This window comes from Platalea leucorodia, assembly GCF_965183815.1.
Source record: "Platalea leucorodia genome assembly, chromosome: 3".
NCBI lineage: Eukaryota > Metazoa > Chordata > Aves > Pelecaniformes > Threskiornithidae > Platalea > Platalea leucorodia.
In genome coordinates this window covers 82,244,670-82,265,670 of record NC_138825.1, presented here as the reverse complement: position 1 = coordinate 82,265,670, position 21,001 = coordinate 82,244,670, and positions in this window count along the sequence as shown.

Below are 21,001 nucleotides of genomic sequence, written 5' to 3'. Positions count from 1 at the left end.
AGTGGCATTATATTCTTTAGCTTCCTTGCTTCCCATTATCCCTCTCCCATCATATTACTATTAGACATATGTAGAAGATATTTTGCAAAGGCATAGTACATTTTCAAACACCAGATTTACCATATGCGTGCAGACTGCCTGCTCCGCATAAGTTCCAATACTTCTTTGCTGTGTGTGTATAATTAATCCATTATGACTGGGAAACACAGCATGTGCTGTATATGTACAGAATTGTTGTGTCAGACTTCTGCACTGATCTATTGTTTTTGGAAACCACTGGGTCCGCTGAGCAGTCACAGTGCATTTTTTTCTCAGCATGCACAATAAATATGGTGGCTTTAGGAATAAGTAGACCTACCACTAGCAATCCCATTTTCTGAAAGCCAGTTATCATTTGAGGTACATTTTTTGTTCTCAAAATCCTTGAGGAAACAATTTGGATAATGGCACCAACAGCCTGCAGCTTGCCAGTTGACTGATCAACACTTGTTAGAGACCCACAGTTCATCAGTATGATTTTGCCAGAGAACAAGAGCAAACAGCTTTTATTTTGGTCTTGGACCTTAGTTCTGTATTGTGGGACCATGGAGTTAGGACAGATTCTTTATACAGCCCTGTAAATCTCTAGTACCTCATATGGTAGTTCTGGCGTCACTGGAAATCATCCCCTCTCCTCCTTGGTATGGTTACATTGTTCTGCAATAGGCCTCCTGCTCCAGAAAGGCTTGTGTACCTACAAAAGTAGTGAAGCATTTGATATCTGCCACATCTGTCTTCAATATTTTGTCCTTGGTCACCCTGTTGAGTGTTCTCTTGTAATATCTGTAAGGCATTCAGATCTCATTCTGAGGAAGCCACTGCACATGTCTGAATTTCATGAGGGAACAAAAAAAAAGGGTGTAGCAGGGAGAGTATACCTGTGTGCAATATAGAACATTAAGTTAGGGTGAGCTGTCCCACAACATGCTGCAGCAGAAGTCCTACAAGGTATTGTCTGCACAGGTTAGAAAGGTTGAGTTCACCACAAATCTTTGCATCTCATAGGAATACCAACAAAAACAGTGTTTGACATATTTTGGCAAATCAGTGTCGACAGTGGAAGCAGGTTTACTGGGTTCTTGCTTATGAATTACATGTCTGAAAGTTCAGATAGCTTTTGTGGACAGAGAAAATCAGTCAATCCAAGCTATGGGTCTCCATTCAAGGGTATCTGGGTAAATTTTTATAGTCTGTGATACAGAAGAGTTCAGACTAGAGCACCCAATTGTTAGTTCTGGCCTTGAATCTAGCTGTAAATCACTAATTGATGTGCATAAACCTCAATCCGGAGGGATTTCTCTGGTGGCTGGATGTTTAGACTTTCTCTCCAGTTGACCATCAGCCTCACTGCTGGTAGGACCAGCAAGAGACCTCCTCTGTACCAAATGTTGAAATTATTGTGAGCACCTGGGCAATCAAAGAAATAGAGCCAACATCATCAAATATTTTAAACTTTTCAATAGATTGTAATTTAGCTTCTCTCAGTTGTTTTCATGAAGTGTCTTCTTTCACAGCAACACAACACACTTTTGTTTCTTCTATGACAAACCTTTAAAAAACCCTAAAGTTTTCAGCAACATGGAGACTAACTTTACTCCTGGATTCTGTTTTGTCTAAGAACTACAACATTTTGGTCTCATGTACTGTGTAATCTTTTGTCCATTCCTGAAAGAGTCTACTGAATACAGATTCAACATGATATCTTAGTGGCAAAAATTTGCTCCCTCTTTCTATTTTGGTGTCTAAATGACAATGTAATAAATGTATTAAAAAAGGTGTGAGTTAAACAAGAATAGAAGTGGCAGGAGAACTCTGGCTTGGAAACCTTAGGAGCCTAACTGTCTCTTTCCAAATTCTGCTATTGATCTGGTGCACATACACACACCCATGTATATATACATATATATATATATACCACTTAGGAAGATCAGTGTGCCACTTTCTGTCTCTCTTTCACACACACGTGCACACACAGAAATATATGCACATACCCCCTATTATCTGTAATGAGACAGCAATCTCTTCCAGTCTTGCCCGAGGACTCTTGGTGTTTCTCTAACATGAATGTAATGTAATCAGAGCTATATGAAGAAAGGTTCTTATAATGGGTTTAGGTATTTTGACACTTTTGTTTCATTGTAGTTCTAAGAGCTCCTAATGCTCCAGAAGAGCAAGTTGATGAAGGTTGAGCTAGGTACATGCCTCTCAACACATGGAGGAGCACAGCACAGGTTGTTTCCCTTTATACTTTCTAGTTCAAAAGAGATATGACAAAATAATAAATTATTGTCCTTAGTAGTAGCAGAGCATATATGCATGCTTACAAAAGTTATTACTAGTCTAATGGTAGATATGATTGTTCTCATTCCCCATGTAGCTGTCTGCAGAAGAAAATAGATACCTTCACTGCTGTTCACATAATGGTAAAAAAGTGATTATGTGAAGTTGTTGACAGGATGATTCACATGGAGCTGGTGGGCAAAATTACCACCTTCAGCTAAACTCCACTGCTTCTGCTAGTAAAGTGGTCTCTGATCTGTTTGACTTATCATGCCACGCTGTAAACTCCAGTAGTTCAGGAGTTGCTTCAAAAGGGTCAGTAGTTCAGGCAGTTGGAGAGAGATGCACAACAGAACGGACTAAGCTTGCCAGCTATCCCCCACTTAGAACTGCGTGGAAGACAAAACTAATTTGTTCTCTTCCTCAGTGCTTAAATGCCAGAGAGCATTTATCTCCATTTAAATAGATCAGATTTAAATATATCTTTCGAACATATCAGATAAAATCAATTTGTCTGATTTTTACAGAAGTTTCAGATATCTCCTTTATCAAAATAGGCTTTAAATGGTAATAATTTAGTTAAAATGACAGACTTATTCTGAAGTATAGTTATTGGTCTTTCATGGAGCAAAGTGTTTTGTAAGCTTTCAGCAGTCAATAGACACATGATCAGGCTGAGACTATTTAAGCAACAGCATTGAAGGCATAACGAGAGTTGTCTAGCTGAAATCAGGGGGATTACTCATGTTTTTTAAGTAAACAGCTAGCGAGGAGTCTGACACAGAGCCCATTAAAATTCAGGGCAAGCATTTAATTGATTTTTTAATAAGTCTTTAAGTGCTTTGCTAAACAGGAGGGCTCAGTACCTATAACCTGGTTTGCAACTCAGGAATAACTACTTGCTGCTATTAAATTCTTACTTGTCACCATATTCCCCTATTGATAACTCATTGGGAGATCATTACTGACATTCCATACCTAGTTTTGCTCCATCTTGTTCATGCTTTGCAAAATGTTCATCTAACTTGTGATTTTCCTATTGCATCTGCAGTCCAACTCACTTTATTGAGCAGTGAGCCTTGCCAAAAGCTTGTCTGTACATGAAAAATTGCTTCCATAAAGTCTGAAATAATTACCAGCTGTGTCTTCTGCAATTCACACAGGCTACTATTCATCATTATTCAAACTGGACTTCGGATTCTTGCACTTTGTGTTTTTACACCAAACTTATCTATTTTTCTAAGTCTTTAAAAGTTCAGCTTCTTTTGCAAGTCAATAGATTTTATGAAAATGGTGAAAATAAAATTATCTTTTTGAAGTACGTTTAATTTATTTGAGTTCCTGATCAAAATCTACTGGTCTGGATAAACACTTGTGGCATACAAATTAGTTTAAACTTCTTGTATCCTCAAGTTACAGAACACAGTAGGGAACATTCTTCAATTTTCAACAGAAAACTTCTAATATAATATTCTTATTTTTATATATGTATTAAAAGCTATGCAGATTGCATATGAAATGAAGCAGCTAGTTTGCTTCATTTATGCATATCAATGTCCATTTAATGTTAAATACAAACAATGTTTATAATGTTTACTAGATAATCTTAAATGAATTGGACAAAAATTTCTCAGCCATTCAAGTGAGGATAGCTCCTCACAATTTCTGAATCATCAGTTGATACTGCCTCCCAAGATAGCATGCATTTCCAGTCTTCTAAGAACACATATGCTCTAAGTCATCACACAGTGATTTATAGACATACGTACATATATATATATATATATATATATATATAAAACCTGTCCCAGATAATAAGCAGAAAACAAATGTGGAAATAATCAAAAGTTATAAGTTATGAAATATAGAAAATTGATAAGGGAAGCCACAGAGCTCAGGAAACATACATGGTCGGCAGGGTTACCGGGAGTGAAAGGGTGCGGATATGAGTTGAAAGGGCCATGGAAGGTGGAACAAAGTTCTGAAGTTCATTAGAGGAGATAAGGGGCACTTGACTACAGGGGGAAAAGCTGCTGCTGAGAGTGCTTAAGGGCAGAGATTTTGATTACTGCATATTCATCTTTAACTTTGTAGAAAACAAAAGTCTGTCTAGATTTGCCATTGCCTTTGCAATACAGTTCCTCCTGTTTGTTCTTAATGTTAGGCTTAAAAAGTCTTTAATTTGATCTGTCCCTCTATCCACTGCTCCTAGAGGGGAGAGCCACTGGTCTCTGACACAACTCAGGCACGTAGATATGAAAAGGAGCATCAGTCTACAAGTTCTATACAGGCTTGAAGGAGGCTCCCAGAGGAACTGAAGATAGGTGAGGGCATACTACATGAAGAAGACACTTAATGTCAAAAAGCTTAAACTATTAATTCTGGGAAGTGTAATTTTATCTTTCATGAATTTACAGGGACACTGATAGATGGATTAAAATAGTTTGTCATCATTATCATCATCATCTAATAAAAATGGCAAGTATAGCAAAAGGGACCCATGGGTAACTCACAATTTTAAGAGGATGACACAAATTATACGGGATTTACTTTTCTCCTCTTCAGATATTTTTGTAAATATAGCAGGAAAGGCTATTGGGCTCCGATGTTTTGTGGAGCTATACAAATACAGATATATGAAGTGCATCTCAGCTACTAACAGCAACAGTTTGAAAACTAGAGGGATTATTTTTTCTCATAACTAACCTTGGAGTATCGGAAAATAAGAGTATATTCAGCTTTGCATCCTTTTGCTTATGCTTTATTCCTTTACCTTTTTCTTTTAGCATCTACTCTCTCCTTTAAAATCTTGACTAGAAAACAGTCACTGAATAACATGGGAATATTTCCCTACCCCACAGCAGCATTATGACTGTAAGTGCATTAAAAATGGGGAAGGTGTTCTGGTGTCCTTGAAGTATGGATGTGAGCAAAGATCTAACATTGGAAGCCTTTAGCATGGATCTGAATGTCTGAGATAAGTTTGTCTAGTTAAAAATAACTGAAGCATAATTAAAGAGGGATGTTTGCAGCAGATGTCTGCATTTCAGATGCCACTGGGGACCCTATGAAAATAGATGGTCAAAACCTTTTTTTTCGTTTCAAGTGAAGAACTGCTAGCTTTTCAGTCAACCTTTACCAGTTCTCCACTGGCCCTTTTTTGTTTTCTGTATATGAAACCAACTGGATATTTCAGTCTGTTCTTTGGAAAACTGAAAATTATTTGAGATGCTTTTATTTAAAAATCCCCCCCTCTTCTTCCTGCAGAAAGTGATAATAATAGAGAAATTTCTTTTGTCTAAAAAGTTACAAAAAACTCTCACAGACGTTTAGAAGAAAATAATTTTATACTGAAAGATGTCATAACAGAAATGTTTCAACCACTTCTGTATTATAAAAATAACAATAGAACTAATTTGCAGGTATAAGACTAAACCAAGGCAAGACCTAAAAGACTAGGTGTCTGCAGGACACAGATAGCTCTAAAATCTTACCCTTGTTTCCTGCTGCCAGAGAAAATCCTTACTTCTTTGATTTTACTCAGCAGAATGCAGAACTGTAGGAAAGAATCACTACAATAAAATTGGCAAGCTTTTTCTCAGCTGTATAACAAAGAATACACGGTATGTTCCACACCTGTAATTTTCAGTGACAGAGATTTTAATCATATGAGATTTAATTGTTTTGGCTTCCAGAAAAAAGAGTTTTCAAACCTACTTAGTTAAGGCTGCTATGCAGGCTTGTATAATAAATCCTTTAAATTTTCTGCACTGCCCCAGGTCAGTGGTTTGCTCTTTGAAGCTGAAGATGTCTTCAATGCAGGTGTTCAAAAGAATTTTTCATATAGAGATGTCTGTTTTAGAGAAAGCAGGATGCATTGTTACTAGATTTATGCTTTATTGCAATACAGCTTTGTCCAAAGGTATGTCACAAATTTTTAAGCACATTGGAGGAGAAGTTGCAGCAGATCCTGAAATTCCTTCAAGGGGACTTCTCAACATTAACCTTGACTTGGTATTTATTTAATCTACATCAGAGTTTAATTGCATTTGAAAATTGAAAGGACGCTGTCACATCTCTGTATGACGCACTGGTTTTACTGGGCAAATGAGGCTTCCAGACAAACTATCACAAGTGATATAAGAAATTATGACCCTCCAGTTCGCTTCCCTTTGCAGTGAGTAGAAGCACATATGCGCAAATGCCTAATGCTCGATGGGTCTCAGCCTGACAGTGATGGAAGTTTAATGAACACTGGGAAGTGTGGCAATAGAGGAGTGAACACAGATCTGGTTTGGCTGATTCTGAGAGGGCTGAGGGAAACACCTCTGGCAGAAAAGTAGTAGATACCACCTTGGAATATCTTCTTTAGTTAGCCTCGCTCATCAGGTGGCACTTGAAGTGTTTGAGCAGTTTTAGCTGCCAAAGAAAATATCTAAAAATCAGGGTAAATAAAGCGTCGATTATCATAAGCAGAATCTCTCATTTGGCTGCAGAGGTTCAGCACATGGACTTCCCACAGCTTTCATGGAAGTAGTGCTGGTGGCTTTGGTGGGAGGAGAAAAGCCTCGGGATGGTTATTGTTGTATTTATTTATGGATTATGTTTTCTCCAGTCAGGTTGCAATCCTGAATAGGAATAATTTTGATGTTTTTTTACTTTTAGAGCTTGATTTTAATTTTTTTTCTTTAATTGTTTGATTGACTTATCAGAAAACAGGTATCATCTCGCTAATTTCCACTGTTTGTCCTGCATGTGATTGTCATGTTATTTATGACATTTATGATAATATATGTTAATATTATGTTAATATATATCAGTCGTAATAAATTACTATCTCATAGAGTCTAGTAGTTATTGCATGGATTATGAGTTCAACTTCTGATCTCATACGGGTAAGAATCTTCAGACATAATGTTTTACTCTTGGAAAATGCTGACTCAACAAAACTAAAAAAGATCTTGCAGGAACTTAATGATGGGATAAGCGATATCTCAGAGAAACTTTTATAGATGTGCTGTTCCTGTTAGACAGAAATTACAGCTTTCAGATGTTCCCTTCCTGAGCAGAGGCCCTGCTTTTCCTAAGATTATCTTTATTGCTTTTGGTAATTTACTTTGGCTAATGTTTTCAACAAATTCAGGCAACTTTGCCTAATTTCAGACCATTAAATGAATTAGCTAAACAGCTAAAATTTAAAACTTAAACATGTTAAGTCCGAAAAATAGAGAGACATCAAGCTCAGTAGACCAGTTTGGAAAATTAAATCATGAGTCTTCGTGTATGTAAAAGTGGAGTATGGACTTGGACATTTCAAAGAAAGGACCTATATATTTTTGAATGAGTACTGTTTTGTTTGTTAATGTTGTTAACCCATTATTTTTTAATTATTTAGCTTAGGAGAAAAAGAAAGAAAAGCAATTTGGATTATTTCTTAGATACAGATATTTGGCCTTTTTATTGTGCCTGTGTGTGCCATGTATAAAACATTACATTAAAAACTGTATTTTAAAAAAGTGAAAACTCTCCATGTTCAGAAGCTAGCTCAAGTCCTACAGGTCCTTAAGTCACTGTTAGAACACTTATTTTTAAATTTTGTGTAGTTCTATGTTTTGCACAGGAATGAATTTTACCACTCACAAGCAGTTTTAGAGCGAGTGGAAAATAATTTTGCATTTGAAATCATGATATCATCATAAATACATGAAGAAGCATGGTGTATATTAAAATACATGTGTAGTATTTATTAATTGTCCCTAAACTTTGCATTCTTCCATGCAAAGTCAGAAAAACACACCCAGAGAAAATATTTTACCAATTTCTGTCCTCATATTCTTTCAAGAAGGGCAGAGACAGTTCAGATAAAATTTTCATTCTGTTAAAGTCATTGGCAAAACCTTTGTGGAGTTGACTTAAACCCAATTCTGTCTTAAAAGCTAATTGTTCTGCTGTGCATCCATCTGCCCCCTCATGTTGCTTTTAATCTTCCATAGAGTTTTAGACATTTAGCACTGTTTTTCATATATAATTGCACTAATCCTGATAAACGAGCTAAATTGGGCCTTGAAAAAGAAGATTCCCACCCTTCTCTCTACTCATTGCTTTAGAACTAGTTCTTACAGAAGAAACCTACTTATATTCATCTCACCCAAATTAGGTGTATGTAGGAACAATTACTGTAAAACTCATGCCTAATTTTACTTTCCCCTGAAGATGCATCATACTTCACACTTTCTCCCATTTAGGAAATGATTTATGGTTCTTTAATTACTGTAAGTATCAAGTACTGATTGTTTCAATATTAGCAATGCCTGTAATCTCCATTTGTCCAGAAGGCAAGATCTTAAAGAACGAATAAAAGCTTTCATAGCTAGTTTCTGCTTCTTCCTGATGCCTTGCAGCATATAATTCTCTGTATTCATTGATGTAAGGCCAAAAGATATTTTAGATCCTATATTCTAACCTCTGTTATCTCACGTCATTCAGCCTCATCTAGTCACTCCTCTGTTGAACATAGTAACTTGTATTTAATGTAAGGATATCTTTGGAAAAAATCTTTTAGGAAGGAATACAGTTTTAATGAGGAGATAGAAAACCCAGTGCTGCTTCTCTCAGGCAGTGCTTTTATTTACACAGCACACTGTGCAGAGCAGAGCAGATCCCTTTTAGTCATTCAAGTAAATATATAATTTCTTTACAAGAAAAAAACTCTTAAAGGACATTCTCATGAGAACTTCTTGCCGCACTTTTAGATAAAGGCAAGGCCATGCAGGTGGTATAACTGCTAGTACCCAGTGGGAGCTGCCTGCAGGCTCCCCTGTTAGAGTGAGTAGCTGAGTTCATCCTGCAGCCAAGAACTTTGTGCAGCACAACACAGTCCTGAAAGCCACGCTGTATGTGCAGTACACCACAGGCTTGCACTTCTTCAGGCTAACTGTTATGTAGAACACTAATGCCTAAACATGCAATGGTTTCTTGGTCAGGATCAATACAGTCCCCAAATATTTAAAAACATTTAATGAAAGAATTAACAGAACAAACAAGACACTAAGCATTAAATCAATGTAGCAATCTCACCTCATCAAGATCAAAGCTGAATAGGTCCCTCCTTGTTTCCTCCCCAATATGCTCACTAGACAGAAATTTGGAGCAATTATCTGAAAAGGGACAGGATCTAATCCAATACAGAGTACTACCCTAATGCTGGATGGTCACCTACCCATAAAGCACTGTCCTTTTGTTTATAAAATTAAAGGGTTTTTTTTTTTTTTGCTATATTACACTTACAGCCTTGATCACTGACTTAGGACACATGGGATTATGGGGAAGGACAACAATATATCTGGTCTTCCAATTGTATGTCTTGCACTGGTGTGGGGATGGGAACGGTGAAAGAATCTTGCTTCATCTTGCTCTACTCGTGGATGTGGCAAAACAGTCTCTATTTAGTAATTAATATCCTGGAACAAATCAGCCTTATTTGTGTAATAATATAAGAAAATAATAATAAGAAAAATACATCTTCTTCTCAAGGTGCACTCTAAAAAATTAAGATCAAAATACATCTTTTCATCTTTTCATTGAAAGCTGACAGACTCTAGACACTGAAAGAATTATAAATTACTGTATTTGAATCTATTGTACATTTTAGCATTATGCAGAGATACAGCATTATTTAAAAGCTGTAGAAAGCCACTATGGTGATGATATTAATGATATAAAGCTGTCATGCAAAGGTTAACCTGGGTTTTCTGAGGATGACAGATGTCCTACCACCCTCTCTGACCAGCTTCAGAAATGAGTATTAGAGAAAATAAGGTTTTATATACATGCTTTTCTCACCTTGGCCTAGACTTACACAGCCTAAATTCTTCCTATATCCCTGAACCTATCATTTCTTGTTGCTGCCTCTGCACAGGTGGAATGTAGACTGGAAGATGAACTATTTTTGACAGGTCTTCTGCAGATATGATGGATTCTGGTCTTTCCCATCAAACCTTGCAAATTTTGCTACTTATTCCCTTCACTGCTGCACACCTTCTATACCCTCCTTTCTAGAACTTGTTTGAAGTGGACCCGTATGTTTCTCACCCTGAGCACAGAAAATCCACGATTGCCAAATTCCTACTCTTGCTATCCAGATTTTCTTAACCTCTTTTCTCCTCTGGGTGTGCTATTTGTCCAGCAGCCTGCAGCTGGCATGAGTAACAGCTATAGCATAAGTTGTTTATGACTGAACTCTTCTTAGACCTTTGTTAATAACCAGAAGAGTAGCTGCCATTATATGATTTAAGATTCCTTAAGCAAAGAGGAGGAGTTAAAGTGAGCTTGGGAAAGTGCTTTTGGAAAGGCACAAAAAAGAAATGTAATATCTAAGGCAGATGAAGCAAAAGCTGAAAGAAGTGTTTTATGAATGCCAAAAAAAACCCTGGAAGGACTATCAAAGGTGACCAGAATAATGAAACTGATTGTGTGAAGACTTTGAGTGTTAAGTAGCCGAATATTCATAGGAAGCTGAAATACAACGTTCTGAGCTTCCTAAGACTCCTGGCAAGCCTGGCCAACATGTTGCCAAAATCTTGTTATAGGTACGGATGGTTCTGTATATATCCAGTAAATCTTGCCTGCTGGAACGTGGGCTCTTTTTATCTCAACTGCTAAGTCCTAACTGCCCATTGCAAAGGTCTATCACTTTGGAAATTGTATATTCCAAGAATATATGCCAAATCTATGCTGTATTAATATTATGCTTTAAAAAGCAGGCAGGGACATCTGTACCCCTATTCCTCTCCAAGAGGAGGATTCTGGCAAGGAGTCTCATGAAATCCCTTTTTGTTGACACTTGTCCTATGGGACCTTCCTGGTAAAGCTGGCATGTTTGTATCTATCTCTGAAGAACAATCATATAACTCATAATAGTCTGATTTACTAGTATAAGCATTTCTCACTAATATGCTCACTAGACAGAAATTTTGGAGAAATTATCTGAAAAGTGACATGATCGTATCCAATAAAGGGTATTACATTGATGCTGGATGATCAGCTACCCATATTCAAGTTGGGGAACAGCTAGCTAGGAAGAGCTGCTAAGCTCTTCCACGGTGATTTTGATGTTGGCCAAATAGGTATCAGCAACATACTCTGAAGAAGGCTGACATCATTCTCTTGTGTATGAACAAGATTACAACTTGCAAGGCATCAGAAATAATTCTTTTGTTGCTCAGCACTGGAGACTGCACTCCAAGAAAAAATGGAGCCAAATGGAAAGAGTCCTGAGGAAATCAGAATCAACAGAAGCCTAGAAAATGTAATTTTATGGTGTTCAACCGAAGAAGAAAAGCCCAAGGGAGAACATGAGGGCAGTTTTAAACTACATAACACTGCTGTAAAGACACAGGGAATAATCTGTTTTCCATGTTCAAGAGGGAGGTGGCAAGAAGTAATGGCTTTAAATTGAAGTAGTTTAGATATTAGGAGTATGAACTACCAGTAAGAATAATGTAGTGAGTGAGTGTTGCAGATGGAGTGAGAGTGCCTTTCACTGTTAAGAGAGAAGCAAAAATATACTTTATTGATATAAAACAGTGAGTTAACAAAGTTCAATGGTAAATGCGACAGTGATTTAACAAGATTCGATGGCAAGGTACACTTGATTATTTACTGCATAAAGGACAGGGTCAGACAAAACTGTCAGGGAGACCCTCCCGTTGAGTCATGTGGTTCAGAAAGGAAACCCTTGCATCCTAAACTCCTTCTCAGAGAGGAGTCTAGGTGCTGCTGGATCCAATCCTAGTCCCAGACTTAACGGTTTATGTCTGAAGTATTATATATGCACACTCAATCCTTTATATCACTCAGCTAAGATTTCAAAGTTTAGCATGCTATTAGTCACTTAGCGAGGGTCTGTTGTGGCAATGAATCTCTCAGCCTTGAGGAGTAACCTTGAGAGGTGTCCCTACTCAAGGGGAGATCCTGGTGTGCAACCCACTGTTGTTTCAGGAGACCTCAATGGGCCCTGGGCTGTCCACTATTTATAGAGTAAGATGATTGACTTATAGTCATATTTGCATACCAGCAAGATGTTTGGGTCACTGCTCCAGACAGTCCTTGGGTACATTTTTGCCATGGGTCCCAAAGTCCAGTATAAGCTGGATGCAGCCATCATGACCCCCCACTGGTGGTTATTGCTTATGCAGGGTGGTGGGGGAGCACACCACCACAGTGAAGTTGCTTAAGAAGTTGTAGACTCTTTGTAATGATTTACATGGCTCTCAACGAATACTCGTCAAGTATGATAGATAAGGATATTATCATATCCTGACTGAGGAGGGTGGTTGTGGTGATGTCTCAAAAACTATTTTGAAGTCTGTACCATTCTATGAATCTATGAACTTTCTGGAGACACAAGTCAAACATTCTTAGAATTTTTCTCACTTCTATTTCATTTTTTTTCAGCAATGGCATATTAATCATCCTCATCTGTATGATGAGGTTAAAGATGTTGTATGGCTCTTCCAGAATGCTATTTATTAGTACACAGGAACTTTGAGTAAGAGGAGAAGCAACATGAGGGGAGTATATAAATACAGGGCAGCTGACACATCTCAGAGAGCTCTAGTTGATTAGTGAGTAGCTGACTTTGAATGTTCATATTCATGCTGTGGAAGACTCCAAGCAGGACTTCACACTCAGTTTGTCTTCAGACAGATATCTGTGTTGCCAGTCAACCTGATGGATCACTGAAGTACCACTCAGTCAAATGAAATGAAATCAGATCTTGGATGATGTAATGCTTGCATTACTGTGATCACTGGAAAGAGAATCAAGGTTCCTGTGTGCAGTGCCAAGTATCTATAAACTATTATATATAAAGAAGTTTTTCTTGTAAGATGGCCTTCCAAAACAGTAGGTGAGGGCTCAGTGTATGGCATGTGTTCCAGTGCTGGTGAAGACCTTTGAAACAGAGACATAATTTAACAGATAATGATTTGCACTTTGCATGTGGTGGCTGCCACCATGTAGAGCTGACTGAATCAGGTGGGGTAACAAAGTCTACCCAAACTAGGTACGCTGGTCCCAGCTAAAAGATGGGTCCCAACTTATATAGCTGTTAAAGTCCAAGTGGACTGGGAGGAGCTTGGAATAGTCTTGGTGTTAGGAAAATTGCAACTGGATTCAGCAATGGTGCAACAGTCCTGCTAAGTTAAAGAAGATAAATGCCACACAATTCCATTATGTGCACAATGTGTTTTATTTTCTGGAAGAACAAAAACATATGTTAAAAATTTAAAGTTCCCTATCCAGTTCTAATGGTGCCAGTCTGGAACGTAAAGCTCATGTCACAGTTTGCTTATGGATAAACACCAGGGCAAATATGGATCTGGCAAAAGTAACAACCTTAGGCTTATTAAAAGGATAGTCACATCACTGCCATTTGCAGTAGTAATATGCTCACGTAGCTGCTGTTGGCATCTGGTGGAGATGCAATGGTGGTTCAGTTCTACTCATGCAGCAGTTCTAGCACATTTCTGACCATGCTAGTAACATATGCGGAAACGGTTCTGGTTGTGCAGATTTTGTTCCCACGTGACTACTGGAAGGTTGGAAGAATTAATCAATGTGCTTATCACACTGTACTACTAAAACCACAGTAGCATTTAACCACACAATTTGGTTTTAGAAATGTTTCTTGGTCACAGTGTTACAGACACAAATCACAGTTCGTTCTGCCAAGTGTTTTCTCCCCACCCTGTTTTTATAACAACTTCTGGAAGCATATAACTACTCTTATCACTAGAAAAGAGGAATCTTCTACCCGCTTCATCTTCCTATTAATCTGTCATCAGGAAAAATCGTTCATTCATTTTTTTAAAAGCAGTTTCATTTTCAAAACACATTCCCATATCTAAAAAATTATGAGACTCTTAATGTTAACACTTCTGGCCCTGGGGGTAGGACTATGAAGTAAATATGCTGTTTTACTGCAGCTGATTTCAGGGCAGTCACTCTAAGTTATGGCTGCTCTGGCACGTAGCCCAATGGATCTCTTCCCTCAGGCTGTGAAAAACTCCTCTGCAACTTTGTCAAACTAAGCTGGGAGCAAACAGCTTAAGTAGATGCCACACAGTAAGTAACAATTTTCTTCTTTTGTTTTGTTTTGTTAACATTTTTCATTAAAATAATAACTTCAAGCCTTTTAAAAAAATTGAAAAATGCTATTCAGCCAGGTCTTCAGTGCAAAACTCACACTTGCTGAGGTCTTGACATCAAACCTCTCCCTTTTAATATATTTACAGTGCTTCACAATGTTTTTTTCTTGCATTTCTCCCTCTGAAATGCTGATCTGTTCTGCAGAATAATTTTTCAAAAAATTAGTTATTCCAGGAGAATTGATCATGATTAAGTAGTGCTGAGATCTATCACTTGTCACGAATCACTTGCAGCACCATTTGATTGAGGCTAAGGGGCATTACAAATGTCATAAAACCAGGCCAGGTTTTGTGGTTTAACCCCAGCTAGCAACTAAGTACTGCACAGCCGCTCGCGCACTCCTCCCTAGTGGGATGCGGGAGAGAATCAGAAGAGTAAAAGTGAGAAAACTCATAGGTTGAGATAAAGACAGTTTAATAGGCAAAGCAAAAGCTGCACATGCAAGCAAAGCAAAGCAAGGAATTCATTCACTACTTCCCGTCGGCAGGCAGGTGTTCAGCCGTGTCCAGGAAAGCAGGGCTCCATCACGCATAACGGTTACTTGGGAAGACAAACGCCATCACGCCGAATGTCCCCCCTTTCCTTCTTCTTCCCCCAGCTTATATGGTGAGCATGACATCATATGGTATGGCATAGCCCCTTGGCCAGTCTGGGTCAGCTGTCCTGGCTGTGCCCCTTCCCAGCTTCTTGTGCACCTGGCAGAGCACGGGAAGCTGAAAAGTCCTTGATTAGTATGAACACTACTTAGCAACAACTAAAACATCGGTGTGTTATCAACATTATTCTCATCCTAAATCCAAAACATGGCACTATACCAGCTACTAAGAAGAAAATTAATTCTATCCCAGCTGAAACCAGGATACCAGGTAACGCAGTGCCAAGATTTCGGCATCTTAAACTGTATTTGATCATCATGAAAAGCTGTCATCATACAGCTATAACAAGGCAACGTGAGATTTAATTATGACCTTTCGTAAAAAAAAGACAGTGCCAGCAGATGCTATTTCTACTGTAGAGGGCATTCTCAGAGTGCCTATTTCTTCCCAAAAGATGTCTGCTCCTGTGCGTCTACTCACATAGAACAGGGAGATGGGAACTGAAGTTTATTTGCTTGAGATTAGACAAACTTCCCTCAAAGGGAATGTCCTAACCATGAAGTTGTAGACTGCTTTAGGTGGGCTTGGGTGTGAGGAGGAGAAAATGGAGCTTCAGAAGTAATAAGGTCAGAGATAAAGAGAAAATGAGCACAGGCACCAAATCTGATGGCTTCAGAACAGGTCAGGGCCGATGTATTTCTAAATCTGTTTAATACAAAATACACTGACAGTCCCAGAAACAGATGCTAGAATCTAAGGTTCCCCTTCCAGTACAGGTCCCTAAACACCTGGCCATAAATTTCTCTTTGGCTGAGGGCAGCTTTAAGCATTCCATACAAGTGGAAGATCTCCAGTAGGAGTGACGGAATCAGCTGCTTCCTTGTCTCCTTTTTTCACATGGAAATTTCCAGGTGTCTCTTCTGTGCATGCCCAGAAGTGCCTGATTCCTAAGCAAGCTGAGCAGTGCAGAAGTTGCTTGGTGCCCCATCACCCCAGGGAAGTTTCGGGCACTCTCCTGGACAGCTGGTGGTGACCCTGTCAATGGAATGTCCTTCAAGGGAATTTCAAAGAAAATTAAATTCATCCGGGAGCTAAGGCACACTCTGGGAAGGGGAAGCTATAGCTCAAGTTCCTTCAGACAGAGAGACCATGTTTCCCGCTTCCTAGCAGGTAAGCACCTCTGGGAGTGTGCTCATGAGTTATAGTGTCTGTATTGTAATGGGAGAGAATGCTCACTGATAAATATAATCTGAAAATGTTTGAATGTTTCCAAAATGAGATCCTCAAATATGATAGACAGAAATACACCTAAAGATACTCATGCTGGTTGGACAAGAGTCAAGCTCCTTGCCCTTAAGCATAGAATACTTCTGGGCACATGATTTTAGGAGTGTGGGAACTTAGTGTAAAAAATAAAGGTGCTTATTATGATCAGGCATACGCTGGTTCTGATAGAAACTGAGTGTCCATTTTCAAGATGACACTTTTGAGGGTAAATGCCTAGGTTCTGCCTAAATCCTACATTAGATCTCCCTATATCTCATTTTGGATTAGTGTTCTCAGCTCCATGTTTTCACAGGAACGATGAAAAATAAATAAAGAAGACACAGGAAAAAAGCCATAAAATTATCTGAATGCTGGACGAAGCTCTTTGCAGTGAAAGTGTTAAAGAGCTCTTTCTCTTTAGGTTATTCAAACAGTGTATGAAAAAATGACTTGATTAAGTTTGTAAATACCCTCATAGACAGAAAATACCAGTTAGAGAAGGACTCTGGCAGTGTCACAGAAAAGTGCCAAAGACCAATTGCCAGAGTCTGGAATCAGGTGCACGCAAATGATAGATTTGGTACACATTTTTGATACTGAAGTTTGCTATTGATCAGACAATCTACAGAGGAAGAGTATTTTGCATCTCTTGATATCTGCATATGAATGTTATTTAACTTTTGGAAAGATATGCTTACATTTTGTCAAACACAAGGTAAAGAAGTAACTGGAAGTGATTAAAAAATTATCTAATGGTCCATTCTAGTTTTAAATTTTAAGAATCTAACATCTTCTCTGTGTTTTCCTCATGCTGTACTGAAAAAGTTCTAAAGCCATGCAGGACAGAGGATTAATAGTAGTACAAATTCCTTGGCAAAAGTAATGTATAGCAGTTTTGCACACTCATCAAATTGCTCTGGATTAAATCTCTTTCCACTCTGATGGCATAATATTTAGTGAAGTCATATCCTATCCCCAGTATCCCACTGATATTTCACTGAGTGTGCCGCCAGGGACTGGGAATTTAGATTTACCCTGAACATGACTCAGAGCACTGGGAATATAAGAAAAGGTTTTCCTCAGATTCATAATGATATCTCATATATTTTTAATATATATATAGATTGTGCAGTTGTGAAGGTGACACTACAGTGCAGATCTCAAATTCAGGTTTCCAGTGCTGAACAATGATAAATTTAAGTTGAGCAATGACAGTCCAGCAGATCAAATTTAGTAAGAGAAGTGGGAGCTGCAGTGAACCTTTGAAAGCAGAATAACCGTCCTCAATACTCAGTCTGGACTTGGATATTATGATCTAAATCCTGCAACTCTTACTTGGGACAGTGATGGAGGTGGTTTGGGCTATTAGTAGAGCAGCTGGTTCCCAAGACATCTGTGAAGAAGCAGCCTCTGGAAAGCCGCTGCACATGCTTCTAGGGTCTTGGCTGTCCACATGTGGCAGGCGGCTCCTTTCCTTTCTTTTTGGCTGTCAGAGCTCCAATGCCAAAGTCTCGGTGCCGATGCCTGGCCAGCTCCCATCCCTGCCCCCAATTTCTGCGTGCCCTACTCTCAGAGCCACTTTTGCTTGCTTGAACAACCCAAGTCTTCCTAAACCAAGACTGTCAGGTATCTTCGAGACCTCATTTATAAATCCATCCTCTCTTTCTCACCTTAATGGTCATATTTTGATGTATTATTTGTTCTGGACTGAAGGTGAGTGACTTGAACAAGTTAAGACCTGTCTTTCATTCATAAGCTCTGGGGTCAGTCCGCACACCACTGATGTATCATCTGTAACAGTGTTGACGTGATAACAAGGCTCCTTAATAGACCTGTGGCTTATACACAAAAATGGACTCAGTTTCCAGTACGTTTAACAGTGACTCCAAACAGCATAACCCAGGAAGGCAGAAAGACTTTTTTACTGCTGTAAATCATGTCCACATGGGGGTTTTGTCAGCTTAGTGGTATCAATAGTCCTGCTAATCAAGCTGTGCAGTGGTGTCATGGGCAGTCGTGTACTGGTTCAGGGTGTCAGAAGTCTTTACTCTTAAAAAGATGGGGTTAATCTGCCCTTGCAAACTTGGGCATGCTTTAAATATCTTGACTTCCTTTATTTCAGTGTCTCATGGAATTTTTCTGAGGTAACAACACTTGTCCAGGCTGAATGATCAGGATGGAGGAGCAATTCCCTTGGGTTCAAATTGCAAAAATTACCTTTGTTCCAGACTTGCAGTTTTACAGAGAAGGAATGCCCTGGCCATTTATCATCAAATGTCAGTTTAAAATACTCAGATCTAACTGATTTCTGACAATCCTGTTCTGCAGATTTGGCTATAGATTTCACAAAGCATGTTAGCAAATGGACATAATGAAAAATGGATATAGCAGAAAATGGATATGGCAGACTATGACAGTTAAAAAGGACAAGTGCATAATGACCTACACTTTCAGCTGGTGGGCTTTGCCAGGGCATTCTGATAGCAGAAGGTAGCCCCAGACCTGACCAGTTGTTTAGTGACTGGTCATTAAGTGGGATGAAATGTAGCAGTGTATGATCCGATGTGCAGCATTCTTTGCAGCTGCGAGACAGGTGTCCCTTGAAGTTTAAGATGCACAGGGAAGTCTGAATGAGGTTTTTCTATATACTGCATACCCCACTGCGAATAAATCTTCTTGTCCTTTTAAATATCTTACAAGTCTATCATAACAATCTGCTCAAATATAAATGCTCATTTCAAACTGTCATTGAAATAATTACCAGTCTTTTCCAATATTTTCATTCCCATATTTTTTAGGAACAGTGAGGTAAGTCTTCTGATCCTCCACAGTGCATATTAGCTCTTATTCTGACAACACTTGTTCCATCTGTCACTGAACACAGTTTGCTTTTCACAAGGTCTGAGTTAGCCTTAGGATTTCTTTTCACTTCACCAGCTTACACTTTTCAACTGGCTGCACATATTAGCACAAATTAAATTTTTAAAGTGTCTTTCTTTGCGTAATTTGTTTTACCTCATAAATCTATAACGCCACACCTCATTTGCCTCATGGTACAAACAGCTCAGCTCCCTTCACAGAAGTCTAAATGCTGTGACTGACCAGCACCACCTGCTGAAGGAGGGAACCCTGCAGAACCCTGCGGCCTCTGAAGCACATTAAGCAGCTCCACTGAAGTCATATGTGTAACAATAAGCATATACTTAAATTCTTTTTTGGAATTGTCCCAGAAAGTTCAGTACTTTGGAAGACCAAGTCCAGAGCATTTCAATTTACACCACACAGGCAAAGGGGAACAGCTGTGGGGTAGCAGAATACACAAGCAATTGCAGCGTTAGTCTTGCCTCCTGGAGGCACTTAGACTTTCTGTAGGGAGCCTGGGTGGAAGATGGAGGGAGGGAGGACAAACCTTCTCCTTAACCTGGCTTCCAGAAACAGAGTCAGTGAAACTGCTGTCATTGCCACCACTGCAGTCATGAGAAGGGACCCTAAACTGTGATCTGGCCCTTAAAATGACCTCCTCCAGTTGACAAAGTTACCTCTCCAATCTAGCAATCAGTAAACCTAATGCTGGATCCCGTGAAGTGCAGAACAGGCCAAGATGTGTTTATATTTTCTATCAAAGAGTTGCAGAAGAAGTGACAGTAGCTTTTTGCCGACCAAATAAATATTTCAGTATTCAGTGCAATATATGGATTGTGCACAAGTCCATGGGGCCAGATGGGATCCACCTGAGGATAATGAGGGAGCTGGCAGAGGAGCTGGCCAAGCCACTCTCCATTATTTAGCAGCAGTCCTGGTCAACCGGGGAGGTCTCGGATGACTGGAAACTAGCAAACGTGACGCCCCTCTACAAGAAGGGTCGGAAGGAGGATCCCGGGAACTACAGGCCTGTCAGCCTGACCTTGGTGCCGGGGAAGGTCATGGAGCAGGTCATCTTGAGTGCCATTATGCAGCAAGTGCGGGACAACCAAGGGAACAGGCCCAGCCAGCATGGGTTTATGAAAGGGAGATCCTGCTTCACTAACCTGGTCTCCTTTTATGACAAGGTGACCCGCTTAGTGGATGAGGGGAAGGCTGTGGATGTTGTCTATCTGGACTTTAGTAAGGCCTTTGACACAGTCTCCCACAGCATTCTCCTGGAGAAGCTGGCTGCTCATGGCTTGGATAAATGCACTCTGCACTGGGTTAAAAACTGGCTGGATGGCCGAGCCCAGAGAGTGGTGGTGAATGGAGTCAAATCCAGTTGGCAGCCGGTCACGAGTGGTGTTCCCCAGGGCTCAGTATTGGGGCTGGTTCTGTTTAATATCTTTATCGATGATCTGGACGAGGGGATCGAGTGCACCCTCAGTAAGTTTGCAGATGACACCAAGTTGGGTGGAAGTGTCGATCTGCTGGAGGATAGGAAAGCCCTGCAGAGGGACCTGGACAGGCTGGATCGTTGGGCCGGGGCCAACTGCATGAGATTCAACAAGGCTCAGTGCCGGGTCCTGCACTTCGGTCACAACAACCCCATGCAATGCTACAGGCTTGGGGAGGAGTGGCTGGAGAGCTGTCTGGCTGAAAAGGACCTGGGGGTGTTGGTTGACAGCTGCCTGAACATGAGCCAG